Source organism: Bombina bombina, chromosome 6 (assembly GCF_027579735.1).
Source record: "Bombina bombina isolate aBomBom1 chromosome 6, aBomBom1.pri, whole genome shotgun sequence".
NCBI classification, from domain to species: domain Eukaryota; kingdom Metazoa; phylum Chordata; class Amphibia; order Anura; family Bombinatoridae; genus Bombina; species Bombina bombina.
In genome coordinates, this window is record NC_069504.1 from 611,726,196 (window position 1) to 611,747,638 (window position 21,443).

A 21,443-nucleotide genomic window follows, 5' to 3' on the forward strand; every position below is an offset into this window, starting at 1 on the left:
CGAGCGTATTGCTCGCCGTATTCAGCAAGGTCTGGCGGGCCTGATCCGCACTGTCGGATCAGGTCCGCCAGACTTTGATAAATTGCGGGCCTATGTAAGTCCCTATTGCTTTATGTACTGTTAACATATATATATAAAAAAGTAATTTAATAGCTGAAATAAAAAAACTAAATATATAATGCTCTAGTCCAAAGATGAACAATTAAAATGGCAGCTGATGGGAAAGGAAATTAAAACCAAAAGTTTGTTTCTCAATAAGGGACATTATAGCATTTTCTTTTTTATTATTTAAAGGCATAATATATCAGCAATTAACCATTAAAACTGCAAAGATCTGCATATAAAAAAAAAATATTTAAAAATAACTTGTTTTGCATTTCAAGGATACTATAAGGCTAAAATTATGTCTACACCCCTACTAATTATTAGGTTCATGTGTCTCAGCCACACCCATCGCTATCAGGTGTATAAAATCCAGAACATGAAATCTCCATAGACAAACATTGGTAGTACAATGGATTGTACTGAAAAGCTTAGTGATGTTAAATGTGGCAGTGTCATAGTGAAACCTTAGCAACAAGTCAATTGGTGACGTTTCTTCCCTACTAGATCTACCCTGGTCAATAGAGTGGGGATACTGAGTGCACATAGAGTGTAAAAATTGCCTATTATCCATCACTACAGAGTATCAAACTATCTCTGGAAGCAACACAAGAACTGTGCATTTGGCACTTCATGAAAAAGGTATACCCAGACAAGCAGCTGTACACAAGCCTCATCTTAACATTCACCAAGCGTTGAATAGAGTAGCATAAGTCATGTCACAAACAGACTCTGTAGCAATGGGGAGGTACTCTCTGGAGTGATGAATCATGCTGAGCTATCTGGTAGTCTTATAGAAGAATCTTAGTGTGGCAGATGCCAGGAGAATCTTACCTACCAGAATGCATTGTACCAACTGTAAAGTTTGGTGAAGCAGGAATAATGGTCTGGTTCTGTTTTTCAGGGTTTGGTCTAGGCCCATTAGTTCCAATGAATGGCTATCTTAATGTTACAGGATAAAAACATATTTTAGAAAATTCTGTGCTTCCAACTTTATGACAACAGTTTGGTGAAGCTCCTTTCCTGTTCCAGCATAAATGGGCCCATGCGCACAAAGCAAGGTCCATGAAAACATAGTTTGAGGAATTTGATGTGGTGGAGCTTGTGTGGTCTGCACCTAAACCCCATTGAAAACTTTTGGGATGAATTGGAACACTGACTGCAAGCCAGAACTTCTCGTTCAACATCAGTGCCTGACCACACAAATGCTCTTTTGGTTGAATGGGCACAAATTCCCACAGAGACACCAATATTTTGTGAAAAGCCTTCCCAGAACAGTGGTGGGCACAAAGTGGGGCAACTCCGTATCCATTCCCATGGCTTTGGAATAGCATGTCCAACAAGCTCAAATGTTTGATGGTCAGTTGTCCACATACAATTGGCTCCATAGTGTATAGTGTATTCATTTAATTTCCCTACCTCCATATCATGTGACAGCAATCAGAAAATCACAGACTCAAATAAGTAAATACTGTGAACTCTTGCACATGCTCAGAAGGAGCTGATGCCTCAAAAAGTATGTACTTAAAACAATTGGAAAGTTGTTTATTATTTTTATTAATTGCATGCTCTGTTTAAAAGGACAGTCTAGTCAAAATAAACTTTCATGATTCCGATAGGACATACAATTTTAAGCAACTTTCCAATTTACATTTATCATCACATTTGCTTTGTTCTCTTGGTATTCTTTGTGGAAAGATAAACCTTGGAAGACTCAAATGCTATTTTCTAAGCCCTTAAAGGCCTCCTTTTATCTCAGTGCATTTTGACAGTTTTTCACAGTTAGACAACGTTAGTTCACGTGTGCCATTTAGATAACATTTTGCTCACTCCCGTGGAGTTATTTATGATTCAGCACTGATTGGACTAAAATGCAAGTCTTTCAAAAGAACTGAAATAAGGGGGGCAGTAAAAAGTATATTAATATAACAGTGTTAGTTATGCAAAACTGGGAAATTGGTAATGAAAAAGTCCTATATATCTTTTTAAACAATAAACATTTTCAAGTAGACTCTACCTTTAAACGATTAAAGTTTATTTTAAATTGCATGTTCCTTTAAATATTTTCTTATCTTGTTATGCAATTTGGTAATGGTATTCAAATTGATAAATGTGAAAAAAATTAAATTGGTCATTTAGCTATCTGGACATCCTTGGGAGAAAAAATTTAGGGGTTGATTATAAAATGTTTAAAATAAAGGCAATTCATTTATAGAAAACATTTGTCATATATAGCGCTGTAGAATCTGTTGGTGCTTTACAAATAACCGATAAGAATATTAAATTTAGAAGCAGATTTAAAGTTTTCCCAACCTAATTTGTAAAGTGTAAGCTCTTTTTTGAAGGAATATGAAAGTCACAATTTAACTTTCATGATTAAAATAGAGCATGCAAATTAATAAATAATTATCAAATGTACTTAATTCTCTTGGGATATCATGAAAAAAATATATGTAAATTTGATAATAAACATAAATAGGGAAGTTATTAAAACCACATTATTTATTTGAATCATAATAGTTTAATTTTGATTTTCCTGTCCCTTTAACATGTAGCTCAAGAAAACACATTAATGGGTCTCTGCTTTAGCCCATTAGTTGTCAGAGAGGGATGTAATGCATTACACTTCTAGCTTGCATTGTGGATCTTGTTCTATATATATTTCCTATGTGATGCTTTTTAAGGGTGTAGCTGAAGCTGCAAATACATCTATATGCCTGTTATATGAATTTATACTGAGGAACAGGTTTTCTACCCAGCATCCCCTTTCTCCTGGAACTCTGCCTCTCTCCACAAGACTCTACTCTGGTTTTCAAAGCTTTAAGAGCTCTTATTCATTATTCAGACAGAGTATATAATTTTTAAGAGCTTTCTAATTTACTTCTATTATCAAATTTGCTTCATTCACTTGGTATACTTATTGAAGGAGCAGCAATACACTATTGGGAGCTAGCTGAACACAATGGGTGAGCCAATAGCAAGAGGCATATATGTGCGTCCATCAACAGCTAGCTCACAGTAGTGCATTGCTGCTCCTAAACCTATCTAGGTATGCTTTTCAACAAAAGATACCAAGAAAACAATGCAAATTAAATAATAGAAGTAAATTAGAAAGTAGCATGCTCTATCTAAATCATGAAACTTTAATTTGGAATTTATTATACTTTTAAACTTGAGTTAGAGCCACCAAATTCTTCCAATCAAATAGTCTGCTGGACAGCGAGATTTTTCTGGACAGATCCTTAATTTGTTCATGAAGAACCGAATACATGAGGTTAGTCAATGACAACAGGCATATATGTGCAGCCACCAATCAGAAGCTAGTTCCCTGTAGTGCATTGCTGCTCCTGAGCCTACCTAGATATGCTTTTACACAAATCATAACAAGAGAAAAATGAAAATGAGATAGTAGAAGTAATCTGAAAAGTTATTTAAAAATCGCGTGCTCTATCCAAACCATGAAAGTTTAATTTTGATTTTACTGTCCTTTTAAAGACTCTACTGTTCATAAAATATACATTAATCTTTTCTTCCCTCAGTTCCTCACCTCTTTTACCATCAGCCATCTTAGCATGTAAGCACCTACAAGTCCAGCTGTCCTGTACATCCCCTTCATGCAAGGTCATTTACAACAGTGCAACTCTTGGCTGGGTCCTCTGCCCATTTGCTTATTTTAAAAGCAACCTTTATATATCATTCATGTGTTTATAGCACAGCGAAATCTGTTGGCGATCTACAAATAACCAATAATAATAAAAATAATAATATACAAAGATTTATTTAAAATGCCATTTATCACTGGTGCATTTTTATAAGCATTTTTTGCCTTTTTTTTTCTATTTTTTTCTTTTCACATATTTTTACAAACAAACAATCAATACAATATTTTATTTATATGCTAATAATAGCTGTTCATCCACTTCAGATTGCGCTAACCATTCACACAGGAGGCATTAAGCTTGTCTCGAACTGCTGGTATCACACGCCATTACTCAGAAGCATTAGACATGTAAGTAAATACTGATCCTACACATGAACCTTAGATTTTAACCTCCCGCTTTCATTGCTTACATTTTCTCTGTATAATCAGTACATCAACTTTTTAAATAAATTAATCCTTTTTGCTGCTTAATAATCAAAAGTAGGACAGAATGTGAGCCACGGAGTTCTTCATCTGGCAAAGACTCATTTTTCAGGCTCACCGTGGACACGTTTTCTGAATTGCTGTATTAGCCAGCACTACACCAATTGTGTAAACCTATTGGGTTTTTAGTTACATGTTGGAAACCACTTGTCTAGCCAGCATACTTAAGAGTGCCAAACATAATGTACAATTACAGCATGACTGCAATAGATGAATTTTAATGTACCACACAAAAGTAACTTAACTCCACTTTTGGCCTCAAACCCCATGTTTCGCCTAAAACCTCAGCAGGAACCTAAGTCTTTCATTAAAAAATTATAGTTATTATGAACTTAAATTTTTAAAACAGATGAAAGCAGGTATACAAATTTAAAGAAGTTGCATTTCTATTTGTATTATTGCTAAGAGTCCTAAATGTATGTCATAAACTGAAAGAAAATGCATTTTATATCTGAAATTCATTTTCTACATGATTAACATTTTAACTATAATCATACCAAACACATGCAAACATGGGAATGTTGACATGATATACTCTAAAGTGACTGTGGATGGACTTAACAGTTTCCATATTTTTACAGTGGTAGAGAAACAACTGCTTATGCCTTTCTTTATTTGGCAAGTGTTCAAATCTTGCACATGACACTCAGAAGCAATATTATATAATGAAATGTATGTGATTTCTTTTCCCCCTCATCCAAGATGGCTGTCAAGCAAATATAAGAACTAAGTAGCAGTTTACCTGCAATGTACTAATTGCTGATCAATCAATGGACAGACTAGATTGTAGGAATGTAATCCTAACTCAGAACAATGCCACTGATTCTATGGTTTCTGGGGCATAAATTGCGTATATTAGTGTCAACTTTTTCATTTATACTGCAAAATAAAATTATAGTAGACATCTGAAAGTGTTTTAATTGACATGTTCTAATACCTAAAATACACTTATTCTTATGCCAATAATCAAATCAAGGACAGCTAAAGTCTAGTCACTGAAAGCTGAAAAAACATGACAGTACTTTAAGTACTACCCTTTTACATTCTATTTGCAAATGTTTCTAACTTTTAATGTTATTAATAAAAATAATATAAATTATTTTCAACTCCCTTTCAACATGCAACCTACAACTGATACCGCAATAAGACAAACGCAGATGTATGTATTCAGCTGCTTACACAAAGAATTCAGGAGCGCTGTTTGTCATGTGATTTGATAAACGCTGGTTCTTTTTTCAATGACCTTACATATCCTATGCAGACAGGGCCGGATTTGCCATTAGGCACAGTAGGCATGTGCCTACAGGCGCAATTGCAGCAGGGGCGCCACAGAGTCAGTGTAATTTTTTTTTATTATTATTACTTTCTAAAAAAATGTTTTTAATTTTTTTTTTTAATTTTTTTTTTTTAGGATTTTTCTGTGAGTGAGTGAGGGCTATGTTCCCTCCCTCCCACCCCCCTTACCCCACCCTCTCCAGTCAGCACACTCATCTAGTCTTGACTCCGTCTCTGAGGTCTCAGACTCTTAGTCAGTGAGTGTGCCGCTCGTGGTCGGCGCCGTGTACACGCACCATCGCCGCTGATTTGTGTGTTGTTTGGGGCTGGCCGGGCGGCGTCACGCTCACGTCACATTATGCCGGCTTCCGCCCTCTGCCTCAAAGTACTAGCGGGAAAGAAAGTGAGCTTACTGAGTGCTCATTGCTGCTGCTCTCTGGCTTGAAGTTGTGTTGCTCCACCTCCACCTACTGTCGGAGTCTGTCGTCTACCCTTGGCCCTGAGACACCTGTCTGCACTGCAGCCTGAGTGAGTCAGTGACCAAGCACTGTCTTTGACATGGCACACATTTGAACACAGGTACTAAAAAGTATTTGGGTCAGGAGAGTATGCCATGTTATTGCAGCGGGTAGAGGGAAAAAAGTTTGAAGGATTCTTTGACTAGATAATAATATCTTCTTTTTATATACGATTATAAAATACAGATAAGAAAATTAGTTTGACTATAAACGAATGTATATAAATATACAGTATTGCATACAACAAATACAATTTTCACACAATCTTTCAACCTTGGTGAAAATCCATTTTAAGCATTGTAAGCCAGGCAATTTGTGGCTTTTCACACAGATTTTTTGGGTGTGCTGTCAATCTCTCTGAAGACTTTATGCAACTTTGTGTTATTACATTTTATAGACTTGTTAGCTATGTATCTGGAAATATAATAAGGTGCAGGATTTGTACTGAAAAGGAAGTAAAGACTTCATGTTCAACATCAGGGTTCTGACTTTATACACGTGGTTGTACAGGGGAAAGAGCAAATAAATTCAAAAGTAATGGACAAACCAACTAAAACCAACACAATGCTTGATAATCTAAAGCTCTAGGTAGTACAGCGAGGTCCCTCAAAGAATTTTAGAAACAAAAACTTTAGCTAGAGAGGTTTCTCACTATGCAGGGTTCTCTATGTGAAGAAAACACACCTACATTACAATATAAGGTAAAGAAAAAAAAATCCCAAAGACTTTGAGTGATTACTCTTCATGGTGTTTTTGATAATCAGGCCCACAGTCTCAAATAGACATCAGCTCTTAGGAAAGGATTGCCAAAAACAATATAAATGCTCACAGGCTCTCAAAAACATAATAAAAAGCACACTGATATTTACAATGATAAATATAGTGTTGACCAAAATATCTGATTTATTTAAACTAGTTGATAGTGGGTGTCCTTGAGGTCTGGCGTGAAATTATATATCAGTGAGACCCTATAGTGAAATGAATTAATGCGGATAGACCACTGGTTTTCAAACCTGACCTCAGACCTCCCTAACAGGCCAGATTTTGAGTATATCTGAACTAGAGTACAGGTGAAATAATCAGCTGATTAGTAAATATGGTTATTTTACCTGCTTGCACCCACAGCAATCCTGAAAATCTGGCCTGTTAGGGAGGCCTGAGGACAGTTTGAAAACCAGTTGGATAGACTAATTAAGCAGATTAAGTATTTTTTAGCACATGAACATCATTAAAATAGTGCAATACATTTTATAATGTCCCTTTTCATATGCAATAGTAAATGTCCTTTATGTCACTGTAAGTTATCCATGCTTTAGCTGCTGATACATCACTCTATTATTTCTTTTTTATTATGTATAATACAGTTTTAATCTGTACTCCTTTTTTCACAATCTTTAAGTGACTTTGTATTTTACTTGTGCCTCTTGTTTGACCACAAACTCTCATGGCATTTCAACAATAAATAATAACCAAATGTATGTACATCACACTCCGTAATCCATCCCCAAATAGAAGAAAGCTGAATTGTCCCAAATACAAAAATTTAAAAATGTATTTATAATTACATTAAATTATAACGAAAATGTAGCAGTTTATTACATAAAATATATAGTCATTTCATAAATAAAATTACTTTGTGTGCTAATTCCATTGTAATAATAAAAAAATATTCCTGTTTTTTTTTTTTTGGGGGGGGGGGCGCTTCAGATTTTTGTGCCTACAGGCACCTGATATGTAAATCCGGCCCTGTATGCAGAGCTTTCACTCTGTGGTCTATTCATAGTGGTGCAAGTATGTATAGACTATGAACCAAGTTAACAAAAAGAAAAATATCTATTTTATAAATTCGAGTAAGTTGCAAAGTCCCCCTTTACGACGTGTATCCAGTCAGTACAAGTAGGTTATTAAACAAACATAGGCAACTTTCTACAGGTTCTGTAATCCATAAATATTCAACTTGGTTAAACTCAAATACCTATGTCTAACCATAATAATAATAAATTGAACCCGGATTAGAACAGCCAAGCTTAACCCATTTCAGCTAAACGCTACCAGCCAAAGTTTTAGCTGGACAGTTGACTATACAATACATTATAGACCCTTTTATACCTTCAGTTTATTATTCATTTAACATTAATTAATAATTAATTTTGCCCATCTTAAAGGGACAGTTTACTCAAAAAATGTCTGCCCTTTAATGTGTTCCCAATGATCCACTTTACCTGCTGGAGTGTATTAAATTGTTTACAAGTATTTCCTTTACCCTTATATTGGCATTTGAAATAGTTGATTTAGCCTGTGGTATCCCCACCTATTCTTAAAGTTTTTAGCCTTAGGTCCAAGCAATAGATTAGCCGTGTAAACACAGCCAGCAGAAGAAATTACACTCCCAGTGGGGTATAGAAGAGGTAAGGTAATATAATGCTAATTTTCCATTGTTCTCTCCAAGTATTGGTCTTTGGTTTACGGACAGGTATAAGATAATGAAGCAGGTGTATTTACACAATGTGATACAGTAATGAGATCTGATTATACCTACAAGCTCAACCCATTTTATTAGGTTGTGGCTTCAAAACACAAAATCAGCTCTTTCATATAGACAAATAAACCTTAAAAAGCAAATTCTCATTCATTTTATACTCTGCAGTAAGAAAAAAAGTAATTGGAAACACATTAAGGGAAAACAATTTCACAGTATACTTTCCCTTTAATTTTAAATTTAAATAAGTGTGTGTTTATATAAATAATAGTTTTCAGAATAGTTGCACCTAGCCCTGAACCCCAAATAATTACATTCCTCTTTCTTTAAATGTTAGGATATCTTTTCACTGAAAACCACAATGCATGGTATCTTTACAGGGAAAAGGAAACAAACACTAAACTGAAAAACATATGCCAAGAAACAACATGCATGCCTTAGAAAACAGGAATTTATTATTTACAATGAGCATTTAACTAGAGGACACAGTGCTTAATGGCTAACAGCTGTCTAAGAAATTGTCCGATAATGCACATATGATGCATATAAGACAGCTTGAAATTGTAGGACTTAGTTTTGCTTTCAGAAGTGTGTAAGACGTGGAGTTGTGACAATTGTAACTAGAAAAATGCATGATGTGCACAGGGTATAATTAAAATATCACAGCTTGTGTTAGCAGAGCAGTTAAAGCGCCACTAGAGAGGCTACCACCAACTTACTGCTACAAATTAAACTCTTGACAGGGAAGAGTGGGATAACCAAACTAAGCTGGCATCAAACAGACATGTATAGTTCAGAACTTTGAGAATATATATATATATATATTAAAGAACAATACATGTGTAATTAATTTGGTAAGAAAAACAAACATAGAAAACTGATTTTGGCAAGCTATTTTTTCAGAAATCCAAATAGCAGCTACTGAAGAGCATATCAGATTGTAATGCAACCAGGGTGGCATTGCAGAAAGTCTTACTTGGCAGCACTGTGGCTTTTTTTCCGGTTCTGACAATTCATACTATATAGAGTGCTGTTACAAACTGAAGAGAGCTAGGCTCTGAGGCAGAAAAACAGGAATGAGTTTTATCTTAAGAATCTATTTTTATTTACGCTAGACAATCAAAGAGCAATTAAAGTTTTTTTTTGTTGCTTATAAAAAAGGCTTCAAGAAATATGTAACTTTTTTGTTTAAACATGAATTTCCCTGTGAATACATTATAAATACTTTTAAATGCACTATACTGTATGTATATATATATATATATATATATATATATATATATATATATATATATATATATATATATATATATATATATATATACATACAGTATACACACTTAAATCCAAATATGTTATTAATTTATTAATTATCCCTTTAATAAAGTAAGCAATGAAGAGGTTGATGATCTTAGATTTGGAAAAAATGTAGGTGACTTTATTGAACTAAATTAATAATTTGATGATTGTCAATTAGAAGCTGTAATTATTGGCTGAAGGCAGAGCTACGCAAAACGTGTAGCAGAGCGTTCGAGTGCTAAGAGAACGCACGCCATACACCTCGATGCGGAGCAGCCCTAGTGTGCTCAGCGGATCCAGGAGCACTGGGGTAGAATATTGCCTTTGAGTTAAGACACGCATCGTCGCCGCAGGCATTTGACAGGAAGAGTTCCATTTGTCAGGGACGGTAGGGGAAGCTCCAATTTCTGTCCCCACAACGCAAAGCTTAAAACTTTTGCTGCCCAGAAGTTAAGGTAATGGAGCTCGCATGTCAAGCTGTAATGTACAGGCGCAGGATCCTCCAATAATCTCCGCCGAGTTCCAAGCCCCAGTGGGAGACATCCACACGTTAAACACTGCAGCGCACCTGGTGGAGTAGGAGTTGAGCCACCAAAGTTTCAGTACCAGGAAGGTCAGCAGCAAAAGGGAATATTAGCGTCTTGACGGACAGGTTAAATCGAAGTCAAAGCGGATAAGTGTGGTGGAGTCGGGTCCATACCTATACGGAATTAAAGTTTTGCAAAATACCAGCATATCGTTGGGGATTTGTCTAGCAGCAAGAGACCCTAATCTTTTTTACCTAGCCACACGGTGGAATACAGCCAGCTGTATGAAGGATATACTGAGAACAAGGGGAAATATAAGTAACGTTGACTGAGCTATATTACCCTGTTGATTTTGGGATTGAAAGCCTTAAAATTGAGTTATTGGCACTAAAAGTGTCTATAAGGCCACAGTTTGAGGTTACAGGTTTGTTTGTGGGGTTGTTACAGGAGAGGGAAAGGAAAAAAGGAGAAAAAGGGGAAAAGAAGATAAATAAGGAATGAAGTAAGACACAGGCCTACTTATCAAGCCGTCAACTTACATGCATTCAACGGCACCAATACTCTCGCCTGACATTGTTTAACATTGCGGCCGCGGACCTGAATACGCTCTCCATATTTATATAAAAAGCTGTCAAAAAGCCACACACCAAGTTGTTAACTAACAGTCATCGATCTCACTGCTATTCGGCTTTTTCACAGCTTTATTTATATACTGTCACTAGACACCGCCACTATACTAAAATGTTTAACCCCCTATCCCGCTGCTCCCGGACCCCGCCGCAACTAAATAAACTTATTAACCCCTATTCCGCCGCTCCCCGACACCGCTGCAACTAACTAAATGTATTAACCCCTAAACCCCTGTCCTTCCACATCACTACCACTTACTAAACATATTAACCCCTAAACCGCCAGCCCCCCAGATCGCCATAAACTAAATTAACCTATTAACCCCTAAACCTAACAACCTGCTAACTTTATATTAAATATTAACTCATCCCTATCTTATAATAAATTAAAACTTACCTTTAGATTTAAATTAAACCATTTTAAACTAATAATTAATCTACCCTATTATACTAAAATTACATTAAACTTTATTAAACTACTGATTAATCTACCCTAACTGTTATACTAAAATTACATTAAACTATATTAAACTAATAATTAATCTACACTTCAAAAGGGCATAAAGGATGGCACATTAACTGCTGGGATGGGTATAGAATAGTATAATTAAACAGGAAAGATAGGATTTTGTTCACCACAGATAATTCAAGAAAAACTTAGTACCATCAGTACTTCAAACATTTAGGATAATCTAAAATATGATATAATTGTAGTAATATACACCTAGATTACAAGTCTTGTGTTAGCCTTAAAAAGCAGGGTTGAGAGGTCTCAACGCTGCTTTTTAATGCTTGCTGGTATTACGAGTCTGGCAGGTACAGGTGTATACTAAATTACAAATAGCCCTTAAAAGGGCCTTTTGCGGGGCATTGCCCCAAAGTAATCAGCTCTTTTACCTTAAAAAAAAAATACAATACCCACCCAATCCCCCCTTAATAAAACCTAACATTAACCCCTTGAAGATCACCCTACCTTGAGACGTCTTCACCCAGCCGGGCACAAGTGGACCTCCAGAGGGGCCGAAGTCTTCATCCGATCCGAGCAGAAGAGGACCTCCAGACAGCCAGAAGTCTTCATCCAGGTGGCATCTTCTATCTTCATCCATCCGGAGCGGAGCGGGTCCATCTTCAATCCAGCCGACGCGGAGCATCCTCTTCAAACGAAGTCCAATGAAGAATGAAGGTTCCTTTAAATGACGTCAACCAAGATGGCGTCCCTTGAATTCCGATTGGCTGATAGGATTCTATCAGCCAATCGGAATTAAGGTATAAAAAATCCTATTGGCTGATGCAATCAGCCAATAGAATTGAGCTTGCATTCTATTGGCTGATTGGAATGTCACAGTCTGAGACACGATATCTGGAAAAGTATGAGAACGTGTCACTATTAATTATTTGGGCCACAACTGCTGGTTATAGGATATATTAAATATATGTTTGTTGCAACTCTGAGACGTCTAGGAAACAACAGATTGTTGGAAGGCAGCTTAGTTTACTAAAATGTCACAGAGTTACATTTAATCTTTTGGTGTAGTTGAATGCGTGAAGCCTATTGCTGCCACATGCATAGTTATATGCTAAATCATTGCAGCAGGCAATCACAGCAACAAACCAATTAAGGTATACAGCGTGGAAGTATATACTTAGATGGTAAATTGGTTATAATATGTTTAAGCTTGAATAGCAAGGTATGTCTGAGTGGAAAGTAAGGGTTAAAACAATATGCAGCTTGGTACAGGTACATCAGTATTGGTGATAGGTAAATGGCAGAGCGTAATAACATTCAAATATAAAGCGTAAGTTTTGCAAAGAAGTTCCCTTCGTTGTAAGCTGAATATAATACAGAGTTTTAACATGGGTTGTGAACTCTTACCGCCTGGTTGATTCTGTGGATGCAGCGGCAAGGAAATTGAGTGTCCTGTGAGCAGAGGCTGAATGGCGTCTGAGTCCGTTATCGCAGCTGGCGTGTGACGTCACCGCAAGGTTTCCTGGGATGGTTCAGAGAGAGGTGTTGCCTGAGCTGGCAAAAGCAGTAACAGAGGTTGAGACCGGGGAAACTGTACAAGTGCAGTGAGACTTGAGGTATGATGTTCCCTTAAAAAGAGTTTAAGCAGGGAGAGCTTGAAAAACTGAGCTTGATAATTCTGGAGGAATAAACTTAACTCTGTGAGACCTGTGGAGACAGGTGTAAATCTTTAGGGCTTGGCAAGTTCTGTGAATCAGTAGAACTACAATACTAAGCAAGGATTTAGTGAGCAAGGTGGAGCTTAAATAGGGAGGAGAGTAGGTGTGAATAACTTTGAAGGCTCAGTAAGTGGCAGTATCACATGATTAGATTAGAAACCTGACATGGAACAGCCAATAGAATGCAAGCTCAATCCTATTGGCTGATTGGATCAGCCAATAGGATTGAACTTCAATCCTATTTTCTGATTGCATCAGCCATTAGGATTTTTCCTACCTTAATTCCGATTGGCTGATATTGGAATTCAAGGGACGCCATCTTGGATGAAGTCATTTAAAGGAACCTTCATTCTTCGTTGGACTTCGTTTAAAGAGGATGCTCCGCGTCGGCTGGATTGAAGATGGACCCGCTCCGCTACGGATGGATGAAGATAGAAGATGCCGCCTGGATGAAGACTTCTGGCTGTCTGTAGGTCCACTTCTGCCCAGCTGGGTGAAGATGTCTCAAGGTAGGGTGATCTTCAAGGAGTTAGTGTTAGGTTTTTTTAAGGGGGGTTTGGGTGGATTTTAGAGTAGGGTTGGGTGTGTGGGTGGTGGGTTTTAATGTTGGGCGAGTATTGTATTTTTTTTACAGGTAAAAGAGCTGATTACTTTGGGGCAATGCCCCGCAAAAGGCCCTTTTGAGGTCTATTTGTAATTTAGTATAGGGTAGGGAATTTTATTATTTTGGGGGGCTTTTTTATTTTATTAGGGGGATTAGATTAGGTGTAATTAGTTAGTTTCTGTAATTTAGTCTTTGTTGTTTTCGTACTTTAGTTTATTTAATTTAATTATAATTAATTGTAGGTAGTTTAGGTAATTAATTTAATGATAGTGTAGTGTTAGGTGTAATTGTAACTTAGGTTAGGGTTTATTTTACAGGTAAATTTGTCTTTATTTTAACTAGGCAGTTATTAAATAGTTAATAACTATTTAATAACTATTGAACCTAGTTAAAATAAATACAAACTTGCCTGTAAAATAAAAATAAATCCTAAGCTAGCTACAATGTAATTATTAGTTATATTGTAGCTATCTTAGGGTTTATTTTATAGGTAAGAATTTAGTTTTAAATAGGAATAATTTAGTTAATACTAGTAAATTTATTTAGATGTATTTAAATTATATTTAAGTTAGGGGGTGTTAGGGTTAGACTTAGGTTTAGGGGTTAATAACTTTATTATAGTGGCGGCGACGTTGGCGGTGGCAGATTATGGGTTAATAATTTTAGTTAGGTTGGGGGGCAGATTAGGGGTTAATAAATATAATGTAGGGTTCGGCGATGTTGGGGGCAGCAGAATAGGGGTTCATAAGTATAATGTAGGTGGTGACGGTGTCCAGAGCGGCAGATTAGGGGATAATAATATAATGTAGGTGGCGGTGATGTCAAGGGCAGCAGATTAGGGGTTAATAAGTATAAGATTAGGGGTGTTTAGACTCGGGGTTCATGCTAGGGTGTTAGGTGCAGACATAAAATGTATTTCCCCATAGGAAACAATGGGGCTGCGTTAGGAGCTGAACGCTGCTTTTTTGCAGGTGTTAGGTTTTTTTTCAGCCAGCTCAGTCCCATTGTTTCCTATGGGGAAATTGTGCACGAGCACATTTAGCCAGCTTACCGCTACCGTAAGCAACGCTGGTATTGAGGTGAAATGTGGAGCTAAATTTTGCTCTACGCTCACTTTTTAGAGGCTAATGCCGGGTTGAAAAAAACCTGTAATACCAGCGTTGTCCGTAGGTGAGCAGTGAGCTGGAACTAAGCGTTATTAGTAGATGTTCACAAGTGTGATAACGAAGTGAAATATATATATATATATATATATATATATCAAATCTCTACTCCGTTTAAAATCTCTAGGATTTGAAATAGAGAAAAAAATCCCAATAATGACACTGAAAAAATGATAAAACAATATAAATGTAAATATTTATTCTCAATAAAACATTCTCTCCTTATAAATATGCAATTAAATCCTCATACAATATAAATCACACACCGGTGTGTCCATTCATACTAGGCTAAAAAAAAATATTATTATTATTATTTTTTAGCCTAGTATGAATGGACACACCGATGTGTGATTTATATTGTATTGATTGGAATAGCCAATAGAATGTGAGCTCAATCCTATTGGCTGATTGGATCAGCCGATAGGATGAAAGCTCAATCCTATTGGCTGATTGCAACAGCTAATAGGCTTATTTCAACCTTATTTCCGATTGGCTGATAGAATTCTATTTTTTTTACATGTAAAAGAGCTGATTTCTTTGGGGCAATGCCCCGCAAAAGGCCCTTTTAAGGGCCATTGGTAGTTTATTGTAGGCTAGGTTTTTTTATATTTTGGGGGGGCTTTTTTATTTTCATAGGGCTCTTAGATTAGGGGTAATTAGTTTAAATATTTGATCATTTATTTTTTATTTTGTGTAACTTAGTGTTTATTTTATTTTTTTGTAACTTAGTGTTTGTTATTTTATGTAACTTAGTTGTTAGTTTTTTGTAACTTTGTAATTTTTAATAGTAGATTTAAATTATTTGAGTAGTGTTAGGTTTTTAACTATATAATATATTTAATTTAATTTGTAGTTTATTGTAATTTTTGTATAACAGTTAGGGTAGATTAAATATTAGTTTAATATAGTTTAATGTAATTTTAGTATAATAGTTAGGGTAGGTTATTTAGTAGTTTAATATAGTTTAATTTAATTTTAAAGGTAAGTTTTAATTTATTATAAGATAGGGAAGAGTTAAAATTTAATATAAAGTTAGCGGGTTGTTAGGTTTAGGGGTTAATAGCTGAATTTAGTTTATGGCGATGTGGGGGGCTGGCGGTTTAGGGGTTAATAGGTTTAGTAAGTGGTAGTGATGTGGGAGGCCAGGGGGTTAGGGGTTAATACATTTATTTAGTTGCAATGGGCTCCGGGAGCGGCGGGATAGGGGTTAATACTTTTATGTAGGTGTCGGCGATGTCGGGGCGGCAGATTAGGGGTTAATAAGTATAATGTAGGTGGCGGCGGTGCAGGGGGTGGCAGATTATGGTTAATAAGTGTAGGTAGGTTGCGGCGGTGTAGGGAGCGGCAGATTAGGGGTTAATAAGTATAATGTAGGTGGCGGCGATGTCATGAGGGGTATTTGACACAAACTCGCCACTAGGTTAACGTTTACATTTTCTAAGCTAGTTACTTATATACAATTTAGGTTATTAAGCACGATTTTCTCACGCCTCATTAGAAAGAGATGTTATTCTATTATATTAATTCTTTAAAAAGCACATACACTCACTTTATTATATTACACAGATAAACTAACACCTAGATTTAGAGTTCTGCGGCCAAAGGGGTGCGTTAGCTACGCGTGCTTTTTTCTGGCCGCACCTTTTAAATACCTCTGGTATTGAGAGTTCACAGAATGGCTGCGTTAGGCTCCAAAAAAGGAGCGTAGAGCATATTTAACGCAACTTCAACTCTCGATATCAGCGGTGCTTACGGACGCGGCCAGCTTAAAAAACGTGCTCGTGCACGATTCCCCCATAGGAAACAATGGGGCTGTTTGAGCTGAAAAAAAACTAACACCTGCAAAAAAGCCGCGTAAAGCTCCTAACGCAGCCCCATTGTTTACTATGGGAAACACTTCCTACGTCTGCACCTAACACTCTAACATGTACCCCAAGTCTAAACACCCCTAACCTTACACTTATTAACCCCTAATCTGCTGCCGCCGCTATCGCTGACACCTGCATATTATTATTAACCCCTAATCTGCCGCTCCGTAAACCACCGCTACTTACATTATCCCTATGTACCCCTAAGCTGCTGCCCCTAACACCGCCGACCCCTATATTATATTTATTAACCCCTAATCTGCCCCCCACAACGTCGCCTCCACCTGCCTACATTTATTAACCCCTAATCTGCCGAGCGGACCGCACCGCTACTATAATAAAGTTATTAACCCCTAATCCGCCTCACTCCCGCCTCACTAACCCTATAATAAATAGTATTAACCCCTAATCTGCCCTCCCTAACATCGCTGACACCTAACTTCAAGTATTAACCCCTAATCTGCCGATCGGAGCTCGCCGCTACTCTAATAAATTTTTTAACCCCTAAAGCTAATTTTAACCCTAACCCTAACACCCCCCTAAGTTAAATATAATTTTATTCTAACGAAATAAATTAACTCTTATTAAATAAATTATTCCTATTTAAAGCTAAATACTTACCTGTAAAATAAACCCTAATATTGCTACAACATAAATTATAATTATATTATAGCTATTTTAGGATTAATATTTATTTTACAGGCAACTTTGTATTTATTTTAACCAAGTACAATAGCTATTAAATAGTTAAGAACTATTTAATAGCTAAAATAGTTAAAATAATTACAAAATTACCTGTAAAATAAATCCTAACCTAAGTTACAATTAAACCTAACACTACACTATCAATAAATAAATTAAATAAACTACCTACAATTATCTACAATTAAACCTAACACTACACTATCAATAAATTAATTAAACACAATACCTACAATTATCTACAATTAAACCTAAGACTACACTATCAATAAATTATTTAAATAAAATATCTACAAATAACTACAATGAAATAAACTAACTAAAGTACAAAAAATAAAAAATAACAAAGTTACAAAAAATAAAAAAATATTTACAAACATTAGAAAAAAATTACAACAATTTTAAACTAATTACACCTACTCTAAGCCCCCTAATAAAATAACAAAGCCCCCCAAAATAAAAAATGCCCTACCCTATTCTAAATTACAAAAGTTCAAAGCTCTTTTACCTTACCAGCCCTGAACAGGGCCCTTTGTGGGGCATGCCCCAAAGAATTCAGCTCTTTTGCCTGTAAAAAAAAACATACAATACCCCCCCCAACATTACAACCCACCACCCACATACCCCTAATCTAACCCAAACCCCCCTTAAATAAACCTAACACTAAGCCCCTGAAGATCTTCCTACCTTATCTTCACCATACCAGGTTCACCGATTGGTCCTCGGAAGTCTTGATCCAAGCCCAAGCGGGGGGCTGAAGAGTGACGTCCATCCTCGGGCTGAAGACTGGATCCAAGCGGCGGCTGAAGAAATCCATCATCGGCTGAAGTCGGAAGTCCACCATCGGGATGAAGTCTTCTATCAAGCCGCATCTTCAATCTTCTTTGTTCTGGAGCGGAGCGGAGCCATCTTCTTTCCAACCAACGCGGAACATCCTCTTCAACTGGCGCCTACTCGCCAAATGACGGTTCCTTTAAATGACGTCATCCAAGATGGCGTTCCTCGAATTCCAAGCCAATCAGATTGAGCTCGCATTCTATTGGCTGTTCCGATCAGCCAATAGAATGCGAGCTCAATCTGATTGGCTGATTGGATCAGCCAATCGGATTGAACTTGATTCTGATTGGCTGATTCAATCAGCCAATCAGAATATTCCTACCTTAATTCCGATTGGCTGATAGAATCCTATCAGCCAATCGGAATTCGAGGGACGCCATCTTGAAAGAAGAAAGAAGATTGAAGATGCGGCTTGATAGAAGACTTCATCCCGATGAGGGACTTCCGACTTCAGCCGATGATGGATTTCTTCAGCCGCCGCTTGGATCCAGACTTCAGCCCGAGGATGGACGTCACTCTTCAGCCCCCCGCTTGGGCTTGGATCAAGACTTCCGAGGACCAATCGGTGAACCTGGTATGGTGAAGATAAGGTAGGAAGATCTTCAGGGGCTTAGTGTTAGGTTTATTTAAGGGGGGTTTGGGTTAGATTAGGGGTATGTGGGTGGTGGGTTGTAATGTTGTGGGGGGGTATTGTATGTTTTTTTTTACAGGCAAAAGAGCTGAATTCTTTGGGGCATGCCCCGCAAAGGGCCCTGTTCAGGGCTGGTAAGGTAAAAGAGCTTTGAACTTTTTTAATTTAGAATAGGGTAGGGCATTTTTTTATTTTGTGGGTCTTTGTTATTTTATTAGGGGGCTTAGAGTAGGTGTAATTAGTTTAAAATTGTTGTAATTTTTTTCTAATGTTTGTAAATATTTTTTTATTTTTTGTAACTTAGTTATTTTTTATTTTTTGTACTTTAGTTAGTTTATTTAATTGTATTTATTTGTAGGAATTGTATTTAATTTATTTATTGCTAGTGTAGTGTTAGGTTTAATTGTAGATAATTGTAGGTAGTTTATTTAATTAATTTATTGATAGTGTAGTGTTAGGTTTAATTGTAGATAATTGTAGGTAGTTTATTTAATTTATTTATTGATAGTGTAGTGTTAGGTTTAATTGTAACTTAGGTTAGGATTTATTTTACAGGTAATTTTGTAATTATTTTAACTATTTTAGCTATTAAATAGTTCTTAACTATTTAATAGCTATTGTACCTGGTTAAAATAAATACAAAGTTGCCTGTAAAATAAATATTAATCCTAAAATAGCTACAATATAATTATAATTTATGTTGTAGCTATATTAGGGTTTATTTTACAGGTAAGTATTTAGCTTTAAATAGGAATAATTTATTTAATAAGAGTTAATTTATTTCGTAAGAATAAAATTATATTTAACTTAGGGGGGTGTTAGGGTTAGGGTTAAAATTAGCTTTAGGGGTTAAAAAATGTATTAGAGTAGCGGTGAGCTCCGATCGGCAGATTAGGGGTTAATACTTGAAGTTAGGTGTCGGTGATGTTAGGGAGGGCAGATTAGGGGTTAATACTATTTATTATAGGGTTATTGAGGCGGGAGTGAGGCGGATTAGGGGTTAATTACTTTATTATAGTAGCGGTGCGGTCCGCTCGGCAGATTAGGGGTTAATAAGTGTAGGCAGGTGGAGGCGACGTTGAGGGGGGCAGATTAGGGGTTAATAAATATAATATAGGGGTCGGCGGTGTTAGGGGCAGCAGATTAGGGGTACATAGCTATAATGTAGCTGGCGGCGTGCGGACGGCAGATTAGGGGTTAATAATAATATGCAGGGGTCAGCGATAGCGGGGGCGGCAGATTAGGGGTTAATAAATATAATATAGGGGTCGGCGGTGTTAGGGGCAGCAGATTAGGGGTACATAGGGATAACGTAGTTGGCGGCAGTGTACGGAGCGGAAGATTAGGGGTTAAAAATTTTTTATAGACTGTCGGCGATGTGGGGGGGCCTCGGTTTAGGGGTACATAGGTAGTTTATGGGTGTTAGTGTACTTTAGAGCACAGTAGTTAAGAGCTTTATAAACCGGCGTTAGCCCAGAAAGCTCTTAACTACTGACTTTTTTCTGCGGCTGGAGTTTTGTCGTTAGATTTCTAACGCTCACTTCAGCCACGACTCTAAATACCAGAGTTAGAAAGATCCCATTGAAAAGATAGGATACGCAATTGACGTAAGGGGATCTGCGGTATGGAAAAGTCGCGGCTGGAAAGTGAGCCTTAGACCCTTTCCTGACTGACTCCAAATACCAGTGGTAGCCTAAAACCAGCGTTAGGAGCCTCTAACGCTGGTTTTGATGGCTACCGCCAAACTCTAAATCTAGGCCTAAGATAGCACAAGGTAGGCCATTAAAAACCTTTTTTTTTTTTTTTTACTCTAGGGAAAACTATTATACTAATTTTTTAAAAAGCACAAACGTTTACTCCAGTATATTACACAGATAAACTAAGATAGCACAAGATGGCCCGAAACAAAAAGAGAAAAAAAGTAAAAACAACATTGAGACATTAGCTGATACCAGTATGGAGAATGGCACCCCAATGTCTATAATAGATTCTCAGAGCTTAGTAAGACAGATCACAGAAATGATCACCCCACAATTTGATCAATTACGTAAAGAGTTTTCCCTCCTTAAAGCAGAAGTAAGACAATTTGCTGTAAGAATTACAAAGGTAGAGAATAGGGTCTCAGACCTCGAGGATTCAACTATTGCTCAAGATCAATCTATTAAAAATCATAAAAAGTCCATTCTGACCTTACAAAATAGAATGGAAGATATGGAAGATAGGGCACGTAGAAATAATTTGAGACTTATAGGATTGCCCAAAACTCCAGAATTTGAAGATCTTATACATTTTGCAGCAGTTAAACTTCTAGAGCTGTTGGGAATTAATAGTCCTAGAACTATAGAACTAGCACAAAGAATAGGTCAGCTGCGAGAACAAACTTCAGATAAACATGCAAGAAGGACTATAATTATAAAATTCCTCAACTTTCAAGATAAGGTGAATATTCTAAGACAATATAGAAAAAACATTCCCTTTTAA

The 21,443-nt window shown here is 36.7% G+C and overlaps 1 long non-coding RNA gene across 5 annotated transcripts in view; it reads left to right on the forward strand.

The window, feature by feature from the left end:
* LOC128663339 (uncharacterized) overlaps positions 1-21,443 on the forward strand; it is a 158,484-nt gene that overhangs the window by 45,132 nt on the left and 91,909 nt on the right. For 2 of the 5 annotated variants that reach the window (XR_008402850.1, XR_008402847.1), the window contains one exon: positions 4,028-4,111. The exons of the other annotated variants lie outside the window; for them this stretch is intronic. This is a non-coding gene — a long non-coding RNA (uncharacterized LOC128663339). The remainder of the gene's footprint in view (positions 1-4,027; positions 4,112-21,443) is intronic. 5 annotated transcript variants of the gene reach the window in all.